This window comes from Mustelus asterias, chromosome 12 (genome assembly GCF_964213995.1).
Source record: "Mustelus asterias chromosome 12, sMusAst1.hap1.1, whole genome shotgun sequence".
Classification (NCBI taxonomy): domain Eukaryota; kingdom Metazoa; phylum Chordata; class Chondrichthyes; order Carcharhiniformes; family Triakidae; genus Mustelus; species Mustelus asterias.
Window position 1 is genome coordinate 94,457,676 of NC_135812.1, and position 23,987 is coordinate 94,481,662.

A 23,987-nucleotide genomic window follows, 5' to 3' on the forward strand; every position below is an offset into this window, starting at 1 on the left:
CAACCATATGTAATTCCAGCTCCGTACTAAATGGTTTGACTTTTTGCACAACTAGGGATGGTTAATAAATTTGGCTTTGCCAAATTTTCCGTGACTACCAAATTGGTTAGATGGACTATAAAATGAAACAGCAAAAAATTACTCCAGCTCTCAATTCCTTACTCATTTTCTCTTCAAAGTATTCATCAGTTGCCTCTTGAATTTGAATCTACCATATTGGTTGGGAAACTGTCTCACCCTGTAAATAAATCCTATTGGATAAACTGGAGGGTATGCCTAATTGTTTTGAAGGATTCGGGTGTGAACGCAATCTATTGGATCAAATCCAGCGCTGTTCCTATCGGTTTCTGAGATTTGATTACAGGCTTTGAGTTTATTACCTGTTATCCGTTCTCTGTGATTCGTTGGACACTAATATTGCGTTTTATTGGTTATGGCATTGGATTCTCAGTCCAGAGGTCATGAGTTCAAATTTGACAAGTTGTGAAAGTCGAAAAGCTGGGAATTTTTGGAACAGTTCACAAATGTCCTTCAGTGAAGGGAAGATGTCACCCCTGCCAGGCACAGTCTGTATGTGACTTTGCTTCCAAATTTCATGGTGAGTTTGAATAATGTCAGAGCAATTCAGGCCAAGAAATGAATGCAGTTAAGATGGTGTAGCTGACATCTTGGGAATAAATTTTTTTAAAAAGGTTGTAGTTCAGGTGCAATAATATTGAAGAGTGGAGAAAATATGCTTTCTAAAAATAAGACAAGTGTGTGTTAGTGGGCGTCACCTTGGATCAGAATAATGTAACCTCTCGAAGTCTGAATTCAAGAAATGAGATGAGAGTGACTGCCCTTGACATCAAGGCCTCATTTGTCTGCATGTGGCACCAAAGAACCTTTGTAAAATTGAAGTCAATGGAGATAAGGAGGAAATCCCTAAATATCACCAAAATGCATCACTATAATGCCAAACTCGCTAATGCTATTGAAATCCAACCAATCTCATGCTGATCAGCTTAGTGCCACTTGGAAGAGACTGGGAAGGTCGGAAACTGTTTGGCGCTGGGTGTGAATCAGATTTTCGGCATTGCATGCTACTTTCCCGGTTTGCCGCACTGTTCGCCGGGCGCGATGAGGTGGTAAAATTGTGCCCACAATTTATTTTTAAGTAGCGGACGATACTTCTACGTCAGGACGGTGTGAGAGTTGGAGGGAAACTTAGACGTGGAGATGTTCCCTATTGCCCATTGCTTCCTTTGAGGTAGTAGAGGTTGCAGGTTTGGGAAGTATTGTCGAAGAAACTTTGATGAAATAAAGGAATAGCTGCCCAGGCTTTAATATTCATGTCCTTTTGAGGAGACTATATAGGAGCATAGTTTGGCACCAGCTTGTTCTCCTATTCATCTGAGACATACAGAAAATCCCAGCAGGAAGAATATTTGACGAAACTCTGACAAAGGGCCCTCCAGATTCAAAACGTTGGCTCTATTCTCTCTCCATAGATGCTGTCAGACCTGCTGAGATGTTCCAGCATTTTCTGTTTTTGTTTCAGATTCCAGCATCCGCAGTATTTTGCTTTTATCTTGGGAAGAGTATTTGTGGGGAAAGCTGCATGTACTTGTGATGCAAGAATTATCATTGGGTTCTCGGTTCACACAGTCCCGAGTTGGATTTTAAGAAGAGCGATCTCTTAATTAAGAGTCAATACCAAACCCAGTTTATCTAATCATCACGAGTGAAACTGCAGTAAACTGTTTCTGCGACTAGATTATCAGGATACTAATCTGTAATGAGTTGTTGCCAGTACACTTTTGTTGTTTGTTAGCGTAAACATTTGGTTGCTATGGGAATAGGGCTCTGAGATGAACAGAGATTGGTTACCATATTTCTCCATTCAAGAAGAGGTAGGGCGGGGTTATGTCTGATTGCACGGGCTGGGGTAGAGGTAGGGGGTTGGGGTGGGGGGGCACGTGGCGAGTAGTAAGCATTTGAGATAAAGTAATACTTGGAACTTACCACTCCAACACTTCAGTAAATGAATTACTTCTTCAGAGTGCAGTGACTGTTGTTTATGGAAGTCAACCCAGCAATCAACAACAGATTCACAGAGCCATGAACTGAATCATTGGCAGTGTATTGGATTATCAAGAGTAAATGCTTAAACACGGGACTTAAACCGACAGTCTACTGATCCAGAATTGAGAGTGCAGAGCCAACTGCATCAGGTTATTATTTGTTCGAATTCCGCTTCTTCTGTCAACTGACAACCTGGAAGGCTGAAGTACAAGGTCTCTGGAAAGCTATTTTATTATAATAGCATCTGAGAATCCCTCCGGTCTGAAGTCAAGATGTGCGGGTTAGGCTGACTGGCCATGCTAAATTGACCCTAGTGTCAGAATCTGTGTGGGATTGTTGTCAGTGTAGACTCGATGGGCCAAATGGCCTCTTCGACACTGTAGAGATTCTATAAATGTCTTTGGATAAATGTTTTTGTTCCTGCTAAAATATTGGGCTGCACATTACCTCGCACTGGGTGGGCTAAGGTGGTGCTAGTGGTTACAATACAAAAACACCGCAAAGAGAATGGAACCTGCCACGAGATTCGCCTCTTATAGGTTATTCATGGAAAGCAGGTTAATCATTTCAAATTTATAATGAAGCTGCCTGCTTTCACTTTCACAGCCATTCTGTCTGGGCCTTGGGAAACTTGGCATGGTAAAGGAAGTGAGAAGCGCTGAAACCACAAGGTTATCCAAAGAATCATAGAATCCCTACAGCGCAGAAAGAAGCCATTTAGCCCATCGAGCCTGCACCGACAATAATCCCACACAGACCCTATCTCCGTAACCCCGCGCATTTACCCTGCTAATCCCCTTGACACTAAGGGGCAATTTAGCATGGCCAATCTATCTAACCTGCACATCCTTGGACTGTGGGAGGAAACTGGAGCACCCGGGGGGAACCCATGCGGACACCAAGAGAATGTATGGAGTTCGCATAGTCACCCAAGGCCGGAATTGAATCCAGGTCCCTGACACTGTGAGGCAGCAGTGCTAAGCACTGTGCCTTTATAGTACTGCTTGTGGGCCAAAAAAAGCAGGAGTGATTCCTCCAGGTCCAAGAAACTAGACTGCAACCCTCCCACCAACAACTCACAACCTCTCTGTTCCCCTCTCAGCATCATTGGGCTCACTGCCCCGGCAACTGTCTGCTCCCTGACCACAGTTGAGAGCCTTCTCATAATTTGTAGGTGCCCCCTCCCACAATCTATCTGACTCCCTCACTACAGCTATCTGCTCTTATAGGCTTGGGCCTTGTGAAGCAGTCTTCATGTGCAAGAGGCCTGTCAGTCAGGCTGCCTGCAAACAGAAAGCCCACGCAAAAGTATTTGAAGGAGTCCTGCAACTAAAACAAGCTGAACACTTATTTTTTTAAAAAACTGTTCTTTTGCGTTTCTCAAGCTGAGAGTGAGGAGGATCCTTGCAATGATTGTCAAGAACAAAGAACAAAGAAAAGTACAGCACGGGAACAGGCCCTTCGGTCCTCCAAGCCTGTGCCGATCATGATGCCTGCCTAAACTAAAACTGTATGCACTTATGGAGTCCATATCCTTCCATTCCAATCCTATTCATGTATTCGTCTAGTTGCCTCTTAAATGCTGCAATTGGACCTGCTCCCACCACCTCCCCCGGGCAGCACGTTCAAGACATTCACCACCCTCTGTAAAAAACTTGGACCTTCCAAAATGCATTATCTCACACTTGTCCAGAATAAACTCCATCTGCCATTTCTCCGCCCAAGTCTCCAACCGATCTATATCTTCTTCTCTGACAATCCTCTTCACTATCTGCAACTCCACCAATTTTTGTCATCTGCGAACTTACTAATCAGACCAGCTACATTTTCCTCCAAATCATTTATATATAATACGAACAACAAAGGTCCCAGAACCGATCCCCGTGGAACACCACTAGTCACAGCCTTCCATTCAGAAAAGCGCCCCTCTACTGCTACCCACTGTCTTCTATGGCCAAGCCAGTTCTGTATCCATCTTGCCAGCTCTCCTCTGATTCCGTGTGACTTCACCTTTTGTACCATTCTACCATGAGGTACCTTGTCAAAGGCTTTACTGAAGTCCATGTATACAACATCCACTGCCTTTCCCTCATCGACCATCTTCATCACTTCCTCGAAAGACTCGATCAAATTAGTGAGGCACGACCTCCGTTTCACAAAACCATGCTATCACTAATAAGTCCATTTGTTTCCAAATGTGAGTAAATCCTGTCCCTAAGAATCTTTTCCAATAATTTCCCTCCCTAAGACCTAAGACTCACTGGCCTATAATTTCCTGGAATATCCCTGCTGCCCTTCTTAAACAATGGAACAACTTTGACTATCCTCCAGTCCTCTGAAACTTCACCTGTAGCCAATGAGGATGCAAAGATTTCTGTCAAGGCTCCAGCAATTTCCGTCGTTGCCTCCCTTGGTATTCTGGGGTAAATCCCATCAGGCCCTTGGGACGTATCTACTTTAAAACTTTTTAAAACATCCAATAACTCCTCCTTTTTGATATCGACATGACTCAGAATATCTACGCACCCTATCCTAGACTCCTCATCCATCAAGTCCCTCTGTTTGGTGAATACTGAGGCAAACTACTCATTTGGTATCTCGCCCATTTCGTCTGGTTCCATGCATAGATTCCCTTCTCTATCCTTGAGTGGGCCAACCCTTTCCCTGGCTACCCTCTTGCTCTTTATATACATATAAAATGCCTTAGGATTTTCCTTCATCCTGTTTGCCAAGGACTTTCTTCCTTGTGGGAGGAAACCGGAGCACCCAGAGGAAACCCACGCAGATACGGGGAGAACGTGCAGACTCCGCACAGTGAGCCAAGCTGGGAATCGAACGTGGGTCTTGCCACCATGCTGACCCAGAGCTTACAGTTGTTTAAGAATTAAGTACATAAAATGTGAGGCAGCTTAAAAAGCTATTTGAATAATGGGAAATTTGAATTATTTTAACATTTCGCAGCTGAAGAATTGACTTTGCCTTGATCCACCATTTTTCAGTTATTTATAATGAGGTAAGAATTATCTGAACATATCTATGTTATCATATATTAAGCTGCAGAATAATTTCACAGCTGCCCCGTATTTGCCCCGCCAGCTAAGTGGCTGATATTTTTACCTGTTTCCAAGGACTTATCTTTCATAAACAGAACTGGCTCGGTCATAGAAGTCATGATGTGGAGATGCTGGCATTGGACTGGGGTAAACACAATGTGAGACTTCTTACTCTGTCATAGAAGACAGAGGGTAGCAGTGGAAGGGTGCGTTTCTGAATGGAGGGCTGTGACAAGTGGCGTTCCTCAGGGATCAGTGCTGGGACGTTTTCTGTTTGTAATATATATAAATGATATGAAGGAAAATGTAACTGGATTAGAACAAAGAAAATTACAGCACAGGAACAGGCCCTTCGGCCCTCCAAGCCTGCACCGATCATGCTGCCCGACTTAACTAAAACCCCCTGCCCTTCCGGGGACCATATCCCTCTATTCCCATCCTATTCATGTACTTGTCAAGACGCCCCTTAAAAGTCAATTTCATATCTACTTCCACTACCTCCCCCGGCAACTAGTTCCAGGTGCCCACTACTCTGTGTAAAAAATCTGCCTCGTACATCTCCTTTAAACCTTGCCCCTCGCACCTTAAACCTATGCCCCCCCCCCCCCCCAGTAATTGACTCTTCCACCCTGGGAAAAAGCTTCTGACTATCCACTTTGTCCATGCCTCTCATAATCTTGTAGACTTCTATCAGGTCTCCCCTCAACCTCCGTCGCTCCAGTGAGAACAAACCAAGTTTCTCCAACCTCTCCTCATAGCTAATGCCCTCCATACCAGGCAACATTCTGGTAAATCTTTTCTGTATCCTCTCCAAAGCCTCCACATCCTTCTGGTAGTGTGGCAACCAGAATTGAATGCTATATTCCAAGTGCGGCCTAACTAAAGTTCTATAAAGCTGCAACATGACTTGCCAATTTTTAAACTCAATACCCCGGCCAATGAAGGCAAGCATGCCATATGTGATTAGTAAGTTTGCGGACGACACAAAGGTTGGTGGATTTGCAGAGAGCGATGAGGAACCATCAGAGGATACAGCAGGATATAGATCATTTGGAGGCTTGGGCAGAGAGATGGCAGATGGATTTAATCTGGAGAGTTGTGAGGTAATGCATTTTGGAAGGTCTAATAGAGATAGGAAATATACAGTAAATGGCAGAACCCTTAAGAGTACTGATAGGCAGAGGGATCTGGGTGGACAAGTACACAGGTCACTGCAAGTGGCAACACAGGTGGAGAAGGTAGTCAAAAAGGCATATGGCATGCTTGCCTCCATCGGCCGGGGCATTGAGTTTAAAAATTGGCAAGTCGTGTTGCAGCTTCATAGAACCTTAGTGAGGCCGCACTTGGAATATAATGTTCAATTCTGGTCGCCACACTACCAGAAAGATGTGGAGGCTTTGGAGAGGGTACAGAAAAGATTTACCAGGATGTTGCCTGGTATGGAGGGCATTGGCTATTGGAGAAATTTGGTTTGTTCTCACTGGAACAACGGAGGTTGAGGGGCGACCTGATAGAAGTCTACAAGATTATGAGGGGCATGGACAGAGTGGACAGTCAGAAGCTTTTTCCCAGGGTGGAAGAGCCAATTACTAGGGGACATAGGTTTAAGGTGTGAGGGGCAATGTTTAAAGGAGATGTATGAGGCAGGTTTTTTACACAGAGGGTGTGGTGGGTGCCTGGAACTTGCTGCCGGGGGAGGTAGTGGAAGCGGATATGAAAGTAACTTTTAAGGGGCGTCTGGACAAATACATGAATAGGATGGGAATAGAGGGATATGGTCCCTGGAAGGATAGGGAGACTTAGTTCAGTCGGGCAGCATTTCAGTGCAGGCTTGGAGGGCCGAAGGGCCTGTTCCTGGGCTGTAATTTTCTTTGCTCTTTGTTTTTTCTAATCCTTTTTCTTCCACCCATTGAAACAACAGAAACTGCTGACTTGTCAAGTCTGACATTCAGAATGTCACATTAGCTTTGTTTGTCAAATTATGTTGGTATTGCCAAACTTTTGGATGTGTTCCAAAGCCACCTGATCAGCTTCTTGGTGATGAAACATTTTTTGCACACAAGATGTTTTATAAATGTCCAAATTTGATTTGCAATCTTGAAGCCTCAGTTGTACTTTACTGGTCACCCATAGTTACAGTATATGGGAAGGAGTTAGAGAACCTTATTTCCGTTCATGAAGCTTTTGCAAAACATCTGAATGGATGCAGCTTTTGCCTGTGGCTGTGTTATTCTTCAGATGTCTTGTAGATCTCTGAGCTAGGCTCAGTCATGTGTGCCTAATTAGATGTGGTAAAAAGCTCCACTCGAATGCTTTAGTAATGCTTGCTACGTTTTCCAATTTTTCTGAACTGTGTAAGAGTTGGTGGTGGTGATGTGTTACAATTCAGTCAGGGTCTGAATTGCTTTGACAACATGCTCTTTTACAGGCACGTGGTAATCTCAAGATAAGGATAGTGATTGTCGAGGCTCCAATGTTCTTTCCATCACCTGGATGAGCAAGAATTTCTCCCACTCTTACCGCCTTTCATTAGTGAGTGTTGGAAGGATTTGCAGGATGTCCCATTATGCCCCACTTCATAGAATCCCGACAGAATCACTACAGTGCAGAAGGAGGCCGTTCGGCCCATCAGGTCTTCACTGACCACAATCCCACCCAAGACCTATTCACCACATAACCCCACATATTTACCCTGCTAATCCCCCGACACGAGAATCAATTTAGCATAGCAAATCAACCTAATCCACACATCTTTGGACTGTGGGAGGAAACTGGAGCACCCGGAGGAATCCCATGCAGACACAGGGAGAATGTGCAAACTCCACACAGACAGTGAGCTGAGGCCAGAATTGAACCTGGATCTCTGGCGCTATGAGGCACAGTGCTAACCACTGTGCCACCGTGATGCCTTGGCCTTCAAGTCCTAGGATGGACTTCAACACGGCGCTGCTGGCTCAGAGGCCGCCCATAGCACCACAAGACCTCTGTAAGTGTCAACACATCAGCATTATTTAGGAAAATCATGTCTGGCCAAGTTAACATTTAACTTTTTTGTCTCTACATTTTTAATGTTCCATATACTGCATCTCCTAAATATATCAGCATGTTATTTGTGAGGGCGAGGATAGATAAGCTGACACAAGAGGCTCATAGATGTTCACCAACTCATTTTTCACCCTCCGCTCTCCCAGTGTCCCTGAAGCTTACCCAGGATTAGAAACGTCCTAGGTGGGAAATGTGAATGGCATTGTCTTTTCGACCAAGAAATTAAATAATGATTTCCAATCTAAGAAATTAAACTAAAATCTCTCCCATTCTGAATGTCACACTTGATAAGTCAAAAGGTTATGTTTTCAGTGGATGGGAGAAAAAGGATTAGAAAGAAACTTATGAAAGTTAAGTTCTTGGGACCAAACAAAAATGATTTTTCCATATCAGCCACTTAGCTGGCGGGGCAAACTCCCGGCAGCTGTGAAACTATTCTGCAGCTTAATACATGATAACATAGAAATGTTCGGATAATTCATATCTCATCACAAATGATTGAAAAATGGTGGATCAAGGCAAAGTAATTTCTTCAGCTGACAAATGGTAAAATCATTCAAATTTCTCACTATTCAAATGGCTTTTTAAGCTGACTCACATTTTATGATCTAAGTCTTAATGGCAGTGTATCGATGTGTTGACATGATACTTTGTAGCACCAATATGCTTTGGTTTTTAAATCTTCCACTTATCTCTCCTCTCTTCTCATCTAACTTTTAGCATTTATTGACCTCCATTCAAGCCTAATCTCATTTTTGAAAGGAAAGCCTCTGTAGTTCATTATAACCATCAGAGCACATTCATCCCTTTGATCCATGCAACATTTAGTGTTCAATTGTTCTGTGTTTGATCAGCTGTATCTGTTGACTGAACAATGCTCTCTGTGCTTGATGAGTTAAGTCTGGGTGTGAACTCAGAAAAAAGTGAACAAACTGTGAAAAGAGCTCAAAGCTCAGACTGAAGCATGGAGTAGATATATTAAAACACTGTGAATAAAGCCTGTTAAACACATAGAAACCAGTGTCATCCCTGCAGATATAAAATATGCAACACAACATGGTTAGATGCAAACTTTTCTCAATGTGCTGCTCGGTATTGTCATGACTACTGGAAATGGTGACACAGTGAACTCTACCTATAGCTTCACCAGCTAACCAACATCACATTGGAATGTTTAGAGGACCTGTTTTATTTTTAAACAAAATACAAAAATAGACACTGATCAACAATGGCTACCACCAGTCACCTGATGTCTGGTATTGTAAGTTAACCACTTTCTGGAATGTTCCTATAAAAATTGCACTGAGGACCTCCCTGACATGTTGCATGGAATTACACACCAGGAGCAGGGGTGGGAGTCAATGGTCACTCTTGAAAGGAAGACATTAAAACTGTAAAGCTCTGGACTTTAATCAAAGCTAATTTTATCAAGACGATGGGAACTGCTGACCAGGCAGATACACTCAAAATGCACTGGGAAACTCAAAATAGCCTTATTTCCAGTTGGTTTCTACTAAGCTGAAGTGTGTCAAATGAAAGACCAAAAATGTGATTACTTGTTCTATAACAGTGATTGCAAGACATGTTAATCAGATTCCTTTTGTGAAATATACAGACAGGAGATTTAACTTCCTTGTTTGTTCAGCCAACCCACCTAATTTTATGGAAGTAGAATGACCGATGACCTGATAAACCCTCAAACCGTGATATACATTGGATAGGTTATATTTAATTTTTTATATTGGGAATCATTCTTTAATCATAGAATCCCTACAGTGTTAGAAAGGGAACAAGAACTAGAGGACACAGCCTCAAAATAAGGGGGAGTCAGTTTAGGACAGAGTTGAGGAGGAACTTCTTCTCTCAGAGGGTAGTGAATCTCTGGAATTCTCTGCCCATTGAAGCAGTGGAGGCTACCTCGTTAAATATGTTTAAGTCACAGGTAGATAGATTTCTGATCAATAAAGGAATTAAGGGTTATGGGGTGCGGGCGGGTAAGTGAAACTAAATCACTATCAGATCAGCCATGATCTTATTGAATGGCGGGGCAGGCTCGAGGGGCTAGGTGGCCTACTCCTGCTCCTATTTCTTATGTTCTTAAAGAGGCCATTGAGCCTGCACCAACAGCAATCCTACCTATCCCTGTGACATCACATATTTTTCCTGCTAATCCTCCTGACACCAAGGGTCAATTCATCATGGCCAATCAGTCTAATCTGCACATCTTTGGACTGTGGGAGGAAACTGGAGCAGGGAGAGGGAGCCCATGCACTCTTGGGGAGAGCGTGCAAACTCCACACACACACCTGAGGCCAGAATTGAACCCAGGTCCCTGGCGCTGTGAGGCAACAGTGCTTGCCACTGTGCCACCCCTTGATCAATGCCTTGGTCACAAAGATAAAAGTCTCCCTGTGTGTTGTGGGGAAAAAGTTTTTCACCAAGACCTTCTAGCCCTGTCATCATGGGTTTATCTGCAAAAATGTGATGGACTCTCAACTGCTTTCAGGCAATCGGGGATGGACAATAAATGCTGGCCATCCAGCGACACCCATGTCCCATGAATGAATAATAAAAACAGCAGATGTGGGAATCAATTTAAATCCCTGTTGACTTTGGTGGGACCGAAAGATCCTGCCAGTGGGAGGGGCAGGAAAATCCCATCCTTAACTTTGAGAATGTTTGGAATGTGAAACTCTCCTAAAGCAGTCGGAATTCCAATCACAGTAATAATTTTCACAGCACATTTATATGTAGTGGAATGTCTCAATGAACTTAACAAGCAAGGTCAATAAAAGGTGGTTGTAGAGGGTTGTTTTTCAAACTGGAGACCTGTGACCAGTGGTGTGTCTCAGGGATCAAAGCTGGGTCCACTGTTATTTGTCATTTATATTAATGATTTGGGTGAGAATATAGGAGGCATGGTTAGTAAGTTTGCAGATGACACCAAGATTGGTGGCATAGTGGATAGTGAAGAAACTTATCTTCGATTGCAATGGGATCTTGATCAATTGGGCCAGTGGGCTGACGAATGGCAGATGGAGTTTAATTTAGATAAATGCGAGGTGATGCATTTTGGTAACTTGAACCAGGGAAGGACTTACTTAACTAATGGTAGGGCGTTGGGGAGAGTTACAGAACAAAGAGATCTAGGGATACATGTTCATAGCTCCTTGAAAGTGGAGTCAGAGGTGGACAGAGTGATGAAGAAGGCATTCAGCATGCTTGGTTTCATTGGTCAGAACATTGAATACAGGAGTTGGGATGTCTTGTTGAAGTTGTACAAGACATTGGTAAGGCCACACTTGGAATACTGTATACAGTTCTGATCACCCTATTATAGAAAGGATATTATTAAACTAGAATGAGTGCAGAAAAGACTTACCAGGATGCTACTGGGGCTTCTTGGTTTGAGTTGTAAGGAGAGGCTGGATAGACTGGGACTTTTTTCTCTGGAGTGTAGAAGGCTGAGGGGTGATTTTATAGAGGTCTATAAAATAATGAGGGGCCCGTAGAATCATAGAAACTCTACAGTGCAGAAAGAGGCCATCTGGCCCATCGAGTTTGCACCGACCACAATCCCACCCAGGCCCTACCCCCATATCCCTACACATTTACACACTAATCCCTCTAACCTACGCATCTCAGGACACTAAGGAGCAATTTTAGCATGGCCAATCAACCTAACCCACACACCTTTGGACTGTGGGAGGAAACTGGAGCACCCGGAGGAAACCCAAACAGACACGAGGAGAATGTGCAAACTCCACGCAGACAGTGACCCAAGCCGGGAATCGAACCCAGGTCCCTGGAGCTGTGAAGCAGCAGTGCTAACCACTGTGCTACCGTGCTGTACCAGGCACAGATCAGTTAGATAGTCAATATCTTTTCCCAAAGGTAGGGGAGTCTAAAACTAGAGGGCATAGGTTTAAGGTGAGATGGGAGAGATACAAAAGTGTTCAGAGGGGCAATTTTTTCACACAGAGGGTGGTGAGTGTCTGGAACAAACTGCCAGAGGTAGTCGTAGAGCTGGGTACAATTTTGTCTTTTAAAAAGCAGTTAGACAGTTACATGGGTAAGATGGGTATAGAGGGATATGGGCCAAATGCGGGCAATTGGGATTAGCTTAGGGATTTTTTAAAAAAAGCATGGCATGGACAAGTTGGGCCGAAGGGCCTGTTTCCATGCTGTAAATCTCTATGACACTATGACTTGACACCGACCACATTCCCACCCAGGCCCTATCCCCATAACCCCATGCATTTACCCTAATTTAGTCCCCCGACACTAAGGGGCAATTTAGCATAGCCAATCAACCTAACCCACACGCACATCTTTGGACTGTGGGAGGAAACTCATGCAGACACGGGGACAATTTGCAAGCTCCACAAAGATAGTGACATAGGCCGGGAATTGAACCCGGGCCACTGTGAGACAACAGTGCTAACCACTGTGCCACCGTGCCACCCAACGATGGAGCAATGAAAATCAGAGGTGCGTATGAGGCCAAAGTTGGAAGAAAGCAAAGATATGGCAAAAGAGAGTCAAAAAAGACATGACCTGGACCTCTTTCCCCAAAGATCTGATTGATAGTGTTATCTCTCATAAGGAAATAAGGCCTTTAGTATTCATTATGTGTGATTTCCAGCTTTGTGAGTGCCTGTGGGCATGGAATGTGCCAAGACCACCACTGGATGATATTGCCTAATCTGTGGCTCATTAGGTGGATTGGCCATGCTAAATTGCCCCTTAGTGTCCCATTAGCCATGGGAAATGTGTGGACTTATGGGGACAGGGCAGTAGAGAGGGCATGAGTGAGATACACTGTCAGAGAGTTGGTACAGACTCGATGGGCCAAATTGTCTCTTCTTTACTGTAGGGATTCTATGAGCAAGATACCTACTTCTGACCACTTGGGAATCCTGCTGCCACAAAAATGTCCATCGACAAGACAATTTTCCCCCTACCAGTGAGCCAGTTTCAGATCTAACCTGATACCTTCCTTTGGATCTCATGAGCTTTTCATTTTCTAACCAGTCTGTCATGCGGGGCCTTGTCAAAAGCCTTGTTTCGAATGCCTTGTTAAAATGCTTATAAGCAACATCAAATGCACAACCCTCCTTGTATCTAATCAAGTTGGACATCATGAGTATAATGATAATTATGGCTGAACAGGCACAGTATAATAAAAGATCATTAACCTCAAATTTGTTAGTCTCTCTACTGATACTACAAAATCTGTTGAGAGTTTCCAGCATTTTCGGTTACTGATTCAAATTTCCAGTAGCTGCAGCATTTCACTTCTGTTTGTTATGATAAGACTCTTTCATTTAAAAATATGTTTATGCCTCCTATAGAACAAAGAGCATTGATGGTATTCATTGTATTGTAATTATTAGGGCATTATCACTAGTTAATTTTAAATCATAATTGCCCTTTTTGGCATTACATTGGCTGTTCAAGGCTATCTGAGAACATTGAAAAGGATCAACACAGAGTGTTGGCTTTATGATTAAAAATGATTTAAAGGCCATATGATCATAGAAATGCAGCTCAAAGTGTTTCACGCAGGAACAACTTAACATGTTTCTTGCGCGCTATACAGTGCGCTCAATGGGCTGCTAAAAAGATGTGGAGATGCCGGCGTTGGACTGGGGTAAACACAGTAAGAGTTTTAACAACACCAGGTTAAAGTCCAACAGGTTTATTTGGTAGCAAATGCCATTAGCTTTCGGAGCGGGAAAGCCAATGGCATTTGCTGCTAAAAAGAGTCAGGATCAAGGGGGTCAAAAGATATTGAGATCTTAGTTCACTGTATGTGAGGAATAATTTAATGGCCCATTTCCAAAGCGTTTAGTAAACTTGTGTCTTACCTGAGAAGCAAGAGATTTCTTCCTGAAACTTCTGGGTCACTCAATAAAGCTCAAATTTTGAAATTTGCAAACAAGATTGCTTTTGTTTTTCAATGTTCTTGTCTCCCTGCTGCCTTGAGTTGAGCAATCACTCTGTGACTTAAGCAATCATTAGTTATGCACATTAGGAGGAATGTCTCTTTCGGTGATATTTGATTTGATTTATTATTGTCACATGTATTAGCATACAGTGAAAAGTATTATTTCTTGCGTGCTATACAGAAAGGTCATACCTCATAGAGAAGGAAATGAGAGTGCAGAATGTAGATAATACTGAAGTGAGAAGCTCTGCTGGCAAAACAATGATCCATCGGACATGACAATTATAGTGGAATGACTTCTGTTTACAGTAGTGATCTGTACCCTTTCAGTGTTTATACAGGTGCAGATCATGCAAAGAGGTTGGCCTCCTTACAAAATTGGTGTAACTGAGGCGTCATCGAATAGCAACTAACAGCAGAGAACCAACATAGGATTGGCAATAGCTTAAGCAGCAACAAGGATCGTGAACTTTAGAGCATTAACGGCCAACCTGATGTCCTATTGATGTGTGTTCTTGATATCTTTTGGTTCCCTGACATTAGTAACCTTCACACTTTAAGATTGGAAAGTTGAGAACTCTTTGTGTTTAATACTTGAACATAAGGGCCGGAATTTCACCGTCCCACCCGCTACTGGAATCGGAGCAGGCGAGGGGCAGAGCATGGAAAGGTCTGTTGACCTCGGGAAGGAATTCACGGTTTCGGGATGAGCGAGGCAGTAAAATCCCACCCAAGAATTAGTTCCTAGCTAATTAGTTCCTAGCTCTTTACAGATAATACAACAATGTCAAATACCTGTGAAAAGGGAGATTCACTTTCTGTAAACCTTTGTGTATCCTAGATGATACTTCTGAAATATTTGATTGTGGAGAGAGCACTTTTCAATAGTGTGGGGTTCATTGGTACCCTACAATGTCTTGACCCTGATTCTCAATGTTTTTAAAAAATGTTTGCCCCACACTCTAATTCTAAATTGAAACAAATTCCTGTTTAACTGGTTATGTGCCCGAGAAGTTCTGAAGTCATTTTTGTCATGTCACTTTTGCTCCTTAACGTTGTTCTTACCCCCAATTAATCTTGAATTTGAAGTGTTAATTTAAAAATAATTCATTTTTATCGTCATAGTCACTTTTATAAAGCTGGAGCATTATGTTTCCTTAAACAAACTACAGAACCATTCTTTCTGTATTGCTTACATCTGATGTAGAGATACAGCATAGATCACACGAATGGCATGTTACCTCCCCCTCCTGCACAGACTTCTACGTTTATTTATTTGCTTAACTTCTTTACAGAATGGTTTGCCACATTTGTTGGGCCAGGGGTTGAAAGCTATGGTCAATGTACAGAATGAAGTGCACATAAAATATGACTTCAACTTGAAAGGCTTTCGCTGCTTTATAGCTGCAAGTGGAACACAGATGCAGAACCTTGACACACTGGACTCTCTTGTGACCCTAGTTAGTGAAGCATCTGTCAAGATGTGCAACAAATTGCCTATCAACTGAGCAACCCGGCCTGACCACAACCAGTCTTGCCAGTGGGGGTTATTGACTTAAACCAGCCAAAGACCACTTGAATAAGCTAATTACTGCATTGATGAGTGGATTAATATGGTATAAAATTTCACATTGTCTGCACAAGAGCTCAGCAGAAAGTGATTGAGTTTCATCAAACTGTTGACAGGGAAGCGGTGCCTTGAGGTCTGCAAGGAATGGCTATTAAATCTTTACTGAGGAGATTTTTATGTTGTCCATCTCTAATGGGAAATGCAGCAACGACGCGCTGGAGAGAACAGGAATCTTTTACAGGAGTGAACGGCGTGTGTGGGAATTTTATTATGATTTTATGGATTTTGCCAAACTGTTTTACATGAAGCTTGAGATTGCATTTCTAACTTACTCAAGCAGGGATGCAATTTCTATTGCACAATAGTTTGTGTATGGGCCGTCTCCGATGACAGGACTGGTGTTTGTTCATGCACCCATGTGACATCCATAGCAGACTTCAAAATGATGTACATTAAAAAAACATTTTTTTTCTTGCATTCCATATCTGTGGGGTGTTCCAGTTTCAAATATAACTCGGACATGGCTCTCCTGTTGTCCATGAACCTGGATTGCAAACTCACTTAAAAGGGAAAAAAAGCCGTGTTATCTTTCATGAAAGATAGATTTAAATAAGATCACTTTCTTTTTCAGATCAGCACTCAAAGGATTGCATATTTTACCTTGACAATTTTATGGCTTCATTATGACTATGAATTCTTTGGTGAATACTCCACTTCATTTTGGAGTCCTTTTGAGCCCCTACTCTCAACTTCTGCTCCAAGTCCTGTAATGATGTGAAGCAGTTTTGGCATCACACCAAAGCTAAACATGCGGAGGATTGGACCATAAATTAATTTGGGCTGGAAAAGTCCTCACTGGCATGCAGGTTGGGGGGGAGGGGTACTAAACTCATCCACAGAGGTAGCATCAGCTCCCACAAGTTCATCCTGCCACCCTGCTTTACCTCTCTTGATCCTTTTTGCTTCTCCGTGACACAAATTCTTGATTGAGCCGCAACCTTTCTCTACCTGGATATTAGGAAGATTCAGAATTCAGAAGCTTTTCTTCTGTGGCTTGACATTCAATTTTTATATGTGTCTGTGTGGATTTCTTTGGGATGTTTCTCTATAGTGTGGGACATTGGCTATCATGATCAGATTATTGCTCGCTGTGCAACGAGCAAACTCACAAATGGACTTCAGGTCCTGAAAAGTACCCAGTCTATCTCAGATTCCTGTGGAATTGCAAAATATCTCAAAATCTGAATAACGGTTCAGGCAATCTGTTTCACATTGCTACTGCTACGCAGTCAGCAAACGTATGTAGTTTTCCGCCACCCGGATGTTGCAGCTGATCCTGCAATTGAACAATGTTGTGTCTGAATTTCAGTGCTGCTATGATGCTGAGTATGTTAGCCATACGTTCCAGTGATGTTCTGATTGAATCCAACAGGATGTTCCTTTGGTTGTTCATAATAGGCAGAGTACAGACTGTACTCAATCAGTCCACATTGCACAACAGAAATGTCTACTATTCCATGATTGGGCAGTACTTGCTGAACAGTCCTGTATGTGCTATTAGTTACAGTAACAACCAATTTAAAGTGATCAGTCAAGCTTATAATGTGGCTCATTTATGCTCGCTGGAAATGACATACACAGTTATCCCATTCTCTGCAAAAAAAATAGTGGTAGCATGGCCCCTTTAAGGGGCTAGCCTTCATGAGCTAGAGCCAATGGAGTGCAAGCACATGGACCTGGGCCAATTGGGAGTGAGAGCGAGCATTCGCAGGGCTGGAGGGCTTCATTTGGAGTGAGGGCATTGTTAGGAGTAAACCTGTGCTGTTGTGCTGTTAAATCCTTAGCTGTACATAGTTCTCCTTATCAATAAATCCTTTAGTTAGTTATTTGCCACATCGAGTCGCTTCAAGTTATTACAAATATGTTCAAACCTTGCACCTTTGTTAAATCACCCTGGAGCAGAGGTAGCCGGAAGTTTCCATTGTTCTTTCCTTGGCAATGACTTGGCCAATCAGATCCAACTTGGCAACCAATCAGCACCCTTTTCTCTTGTAGTATAAATTGTAACGATCGTTTGAAATTTGGCATTCTTGTATTTGTCCTAATAAGTGCAAGACAAAACTTTGGCAATATGTCTCTTCATTCAGCAAGACAGTTCTATATTGAAGATATGGGAGAAATGCAGAATTGTTGCTTTTGGGCTCAACATGAGTCTATGTGCCTGAATTTCCAATATGTCCTGCCATCAAGCAAGGTCTCCCCGGATGGAATTCATTGGCAAATTAGCTGCGCAGTGTAAAGTGCCCTGAAGAAACTAAAATTGGCTCAATATCACATAATCCAATTGTATGATTACACACGCTACATGATTGATCAGAGGAGCCAAACAAAAGCTGTCTCGTCTGGTAGCATGTGGTGCGCCGACAAAAGGAGGTGTGTTGAACTTGTAGAAAAGCAGCAAGACTTCCCCTTATTGTTTGCACAGTCTGTGTCTCTGTATTTGCACTTTAGTCTGACCAAAAGATGGGCCTGGCACAGTTTTATTTTCTTGATGAAGCCAGACAGCCTCTGAGCTGAGAAGAAATATGCCTGTCTAAGGTGGGTGTCCAAAAACTCAACACATTTTCCCCTGTGGTTTCACGAGTGACTGATACCAGGCTGCAACAATATGTTTTGGGTTGTAAAGCTAAGTACAATGCACTCGCAGCAAGGAAACATATTCAAAAGGAGCAGAGGCTGGAAATCGGTTTCAGTTGTGGAATGTGAGCTTGCTCATCGTGCACTATATTCCAAAATCTCTGAGAAACCATGCAGTATGTATTTTACCTCAGCTTTTGTTGGGTTGTCCTGAAAGATGGTGGATGTCTTACTCTCAGCAAGTGATCTGGCCTGAGGCAAAGATCCTTTTTTCAAAGTAACCTAGGTCCGTAACTATGTACAGGATTACATTGCGCCAGGAGAGAGCCACTGCTCATCTCTCAGATTCTCCTCATTCTCTTCTGTATGACACCGTTATTACATTAAATCCACACTGACACGCTCCGTAGCTATTGCTAAAGTAGCACTTGTGCTACTTTACTCTACATTACCTTGACACTTTTATAGTTACATCATGACTGAATCCTTTGGGCAAATAGTCTTACTTCACTTCTGTAGTGCCAAAGAGAAAACGCTGGAAAATCTCAGCGGGTCTGGCAGCATCTGTAAGGAGAGAAAAGAGCTGACGTTTCGAGTCCAGATGACCCTTTGTCAAAGTTTTCAGACCCTAGCATCCGCAGTAATTTGCTTTTATCCACTGCTGTGGTGATTGTCCCTTTAAGGGCGAAGGTTCATCCGGACTCGAAATGTTGGCTCTATTCTCACTCCACAGATGCTGTCAGACCTGCTGAGATTCTCCAGCATTTTCTGATTTTGTTACAGCAGAGTAAGGATGTCCTGGTCTGGGTGACCAATCGGGACTCAGAGTGGGGAATTGACCCAGGGGTGAAGTTCTCTGAGGCAGAGGCATTCCAGAACCGACAGCAGACATGCTGCGGCTCTTGGAGATCCTTGTCAATAAATCCTTTGTTGTTCCCCAATGAAGTCTTCAAAAATGTATCATTAGACCATAAACATAGGAGCGGAATTAGGCCACTCGGCCCATCGAGTCTACTCCGCCATTCAATCATGGCTGATATTTTTCTCATCCCCATTCTCCTACCTTTTCCCTGATCCCCTTATTAATCAAGAACCTATCTATCTCTGTCTTAAAGACACTCAATGACCCGGCCTCCAGAGCCCTCTGTGGGAAAGAGTTCCACAGATTCACCACTATCTGGCTGAAGAAATTCCTCCTCATCTCTGTTTTAAAGGATCATCCCTTTGGCCTGAGGTTGTGCCCTCTGGTTCTACAACTTCATTTTGGAATCAGTTTGTGCAACTCACATTCCAAGTCTATTATTGATGTGATGCAGTTTTGACTTAATGCCAATGTTAAAATATGCATTGTATGATTGCAGCATGAATGAATTTGGTTGAATAATTCCTCTTAATTAGTCTTGACGTCAATTTATCATAACTATGTGAAATCCAAAAAGAATTTTGTTACGACCAGTGAGGACACATGTCAGGAATTGACTTTTATTTTCCACTCAATTGATCTTAACAGGGTTTTTTTTGTAATTTATCAGGATGAAGGAATCAATAAAGCATCTACTTAACCATTTACATGCTGATTGCAAAGAATTCACTTTCTTAAGTTTAAACACAAAGGAGTTCGTTTTTATTGCGAGTGATCTCTGATATTTTTTACCCTTTTATAATTGAATCTTAATGTGGCCATAAAGTTAACCTCCTCTACTGTATAACTTGTAATTTTGCATGCTTGGGCGTTTGTGTGCATGTGCGTGTGGGGAAGGTTCTTAAATATCTCTTTCTCTTTACCTGGATGGGTGTTAAGCTTATTTATTAGTGTCACAAATAACCTTACATCAACATGACAATGAAGTTACTGTGAAAATCCCCTAGTCGCCACACTCCAGCACCTGTTCGGGTGCATTGAAGGAGAATTTAGCATGGCCAATGCACCTAACCACCCGGAGGAAACCCACGCAGAAACGGGGAGAACGTGCAAACTCAACACAGACAGTGACCCAAGCCAAGAATCAAAGCCGGGTTCCAGGCGTTGCGAGGCAGCAGTGCTAGCCACTGTGATTTCTTGTAAATTTGCAACCCAAGCCGGGAATCGAACCCAGGTCCCTGGTGCTGTGACGCAGCGGTGCTAACCACTGCCCACCATTTGACAAGCATCCATTTGAAGAAGATACATAGTGCTGGCAGTCCAGCTTTGCTTAAATTCACGAGGGGCAGGAATTTTGGGATGACTTTGTGACTGCGTGATCAGGCACACGTTACAAGCATGTGCATGGAAATATATTTCAGCCCCTTTTGTGTTTCTTAGGTCAGGGTTTGGCATGTTTCGTTCGATGAAAGAAGCTGTATTGATTACCTTACATTGCAGACGGTGCAGGAAGAAGACAGTTTTGTTAAAAACTCTTGCTGTAAACAAGGCAAAGTCTAGTTAAAATGTGAAACATCTCGAAGGTAAAGTAGTGCAAACAAACGTTAACTAATCTGCTGCCCATTTAACATTCTGCCTAATTTCCTTTCTCATTGACTTTGAATGGACGTTACACGAGCAGCTGATGAGTTATTGCTGGATCTGTGCCACTGCCAAAGATCAATTTTACAGTCTTAATCTTCCCAGTGACTTTTGATGGGGCGGCACGGTGGCACAGTGGTTAGTACTGCTGCTTCACAGCTCCTGGGACCTGGGTTCAATTCTGGCCTCGGGCTACTGTCTGTGTGGAGATTGAACATTCTCCCTGTGTCCTCTGGGTGCTCCGGTTTCCCCCCACACTCCAAGGATGTGCAGGTTCGGTGGATTGGCCATGCTACATTGCTCCTTAGTGTCCCAAGATGTGTAGGTTAGTGAGGTGAATATGTGGGGTTACGGGGATAGGGCCTGGATGGGATTGTTCTCGGTGCAGACCCAATGGGCCGAATGGTCTCCTTCTGCACTGTAGGGATTCTATGATTCTATGTTGCCTATCACTGAAACATACCACGTGCAACATTCTCAAAAAGCAGCTGCAATATCTGAATATTTTCAATAGAAAATGGAATGCAGGCAAAACTATGATTTATTGATGCAAAAGGCTGGTTATAGGCCTGGAAAATTTACCTGAGGTGAACTGGCCATCACTTCTTCAGTTACTTACTTTATACCTGGTGTTGGAAATAGTACAAACTTCAAATCCAGAAAAACCGGGCTCTGCTTTGCATGTGAAACATATTAATTCATGGCTTTATAAATGACAACAGAAAAATTGGGCAGAATTTTCTGGCCATTCGCACCAGCAGGATTTTCTAGTCCCACAGCAGTGAACGAAGATTTGACTGAGCGCCAAATTCCCCGTCCTCACTAGTCATGGCGATGGGGCGTGAATGGCCAGAAAATTCCAGCCATCTTGTTTGAATCATAATCAATGGCCTGAACCCATTCTCTTCAAATTTGACATGAATTTCTTAGTTTTCCAGAGTTTTATTTTTACTGCACCTTGGTGGAATCTTTTTTTTATAATTCCACCACTGTGTAAGAGAATGACTCCATGCTATGAATTATGCCTGAGTTGTAAAGTGGCTATTAAGAGTGCCAAATAGCCTTTACTGTGGATTCTACTACTTGACACAAACTCGGTGTTGCAAAATCTGAATCACTTTTTCCAGTTAACCTACCCTTGTGACATTAGGTACATCAGAGGTTTATTTTAAGTACATAGCTCTATTTTTCTGTGCTGTTGGCAGAAATGGACTGTGGAATATTTATAAGCTCAACTGCAAAGTTTGCTTTGCACTTTCTATTGTTCGGTGCTATATTTTCTGAAAGTAACTATCCTCACCGGTCTATTTATATTTCTCATCAGTTCACTGGGAGATTATGACCTTGGAAGACAAAGGTGCGACGCCCATCCTCATTCATTGACTGCCATCTCCTTTAATTCCAAGCTTAAACCTGCAACAATTGACTGCAAGACAACAACTGTAGTCATAGTGATAAATAACACACTGGAGAACAGCGACAATGGTTTCTCGAGCAATGAACTGTTTATGGACTGGTTCTGCTTGATATAAAATCACACATCAGGGACAAAGAACACTAGAACTAGAAGTACATTATATAGAACACTTATCGCAGCCAACTATTTTCAATAAAGTTGACACCACTTGCAGATTTGACCAGTAGCAGTCATATAATAGAGGTTAGAACTACAAATGCCTGCATGTGCCATTTTTACTCTTATGCCACAGATAAACAGCGGATAGAATATAAGTTGAAATGTATTCCATTATTTTATAAGGGAGGTAAAACCTCAATGATACTCATTCCCTTCATTGCATTGCTTACATTGATAATGATGTGGAGATGCCGGCGTTGGGCTGGGATGGGCACAGTAAGGAGTCTCACAACACCAAGTTAAAGTCTGACAGGTTTATTGGACTTTATTGGATTATTGGAAGGAGGCACTGCTCCTTCATCAGGTGAGTACCTGTTGGACTTTAACCAGGTGTCGTGAGCCTTCTTACTGTTACATTGATAAGTGATCTCACAATGGCTGTGGCACAGTTTATCCTAATTCCAAGGCCTGAGAAAATGAGCTAATATGTCACAAAATAATTATTTTGAAGAACAAGACACAGTTGAATGTCATGGATAGACTGCTGAATATTTTATGTGCATTACACTTCTTTTACTATTTCTCTTATGAAGTTGATCATGATTTATCTGATGGTTTTTCAGTCAGGTTTTGACATCAAGGAAATGAGAATTATGTTACATAAGCAGGCATTCATGGCAACAACTTTTCAAGTCTTCAGGTCAGAACATTCTATGGCGAGACATGAGTTGGAAAGATATTTTTGTCCAAGTGACTGTATGCAATAGATTGAGGACGACGTGACGTGACTTTATCAATAAAAGGCTTTATTGCCAACAGAAGAAATATTTATATACAACAAGGTCAAACTAGATTACAAATGTGATCGCTCTGTTCAATTCCCTGGCTCCAACTGTGAGACCCTCCTCAACCCATGGTATGTGCCCTTCTGCCGATTGGCTCAGCTTCCTGCCGGGATGTTCTATAGGGTCCTTGCCAATCACATAGCCCTCGGGAAACACCCCCCTCCACTCCACCCCCGCACCCACCCTCTTAAAGAGCCATGCTATTACATTGTGGATAGTGGGAGTATGTCCCCAGCAAAAAGCATTGCCAATATTGTCCACAGTTTCCATCATTACATTATGTTTTGAACTCTTAGATCTCCAGTGGTCTAATCCTTTTGCATGCAAACACAAGAAAGTCTCCCCATTAAGTTTATTTTCTTTTCCACGAGTTTTTTTTTTCATTTGTGGTCTATTTCTTTGGAAATGGGTTTCATTGGAATTCAGCAGGTGGATGTCTCCTCTATTTGCAAGTGCAAAGCAGTGCGCAAATATGTCACAGTCTCAGTCAGGAACTAATAAGGAGGTAAGCGTCCGAGATTGTGGATAACGTGCAGTTACTCAGATTGGCAGGGTGTGACCTGTAAAGTCCACCACAGATTTGTACTTGGGTCTTGGCCTCTCTTTCTAAGCTAGAGATCAAAGAATAGGAAACCATATGTACAAGTTGGGACAGTGAGTTAGGTGACACAGTAAATGGTGTACACAGATAAGAGCCAGAAAGTTGCAAAGGAACATTGGTGAGTTAGGTGATAGGGTAAAACT

General features: G+C 42.6%; 1 long non-coding RNA gene across 1 annotated transcript in view; it reads left to right on the forward strand.

The window, feature by feature from the left end:
* LOC144501979 (uncharacterized) overlaps window positions 1–22,463 on the forward strand; it is a 66,509-nt gene extending 44,046 nt beyond the window's left edge. The window contains exon 4 of the long non-coding RNA XR_013499235.1: window positions 22,147–22,463. This is a non-coding gene — a long non-coding RNA (uncharacterized LOC144501979). The remainder of the gene's footprint in view (window positions 1–22,146) is intronic.
* Window positions 22,464–23,987: the final 1,524 nt, after the last annotated feature.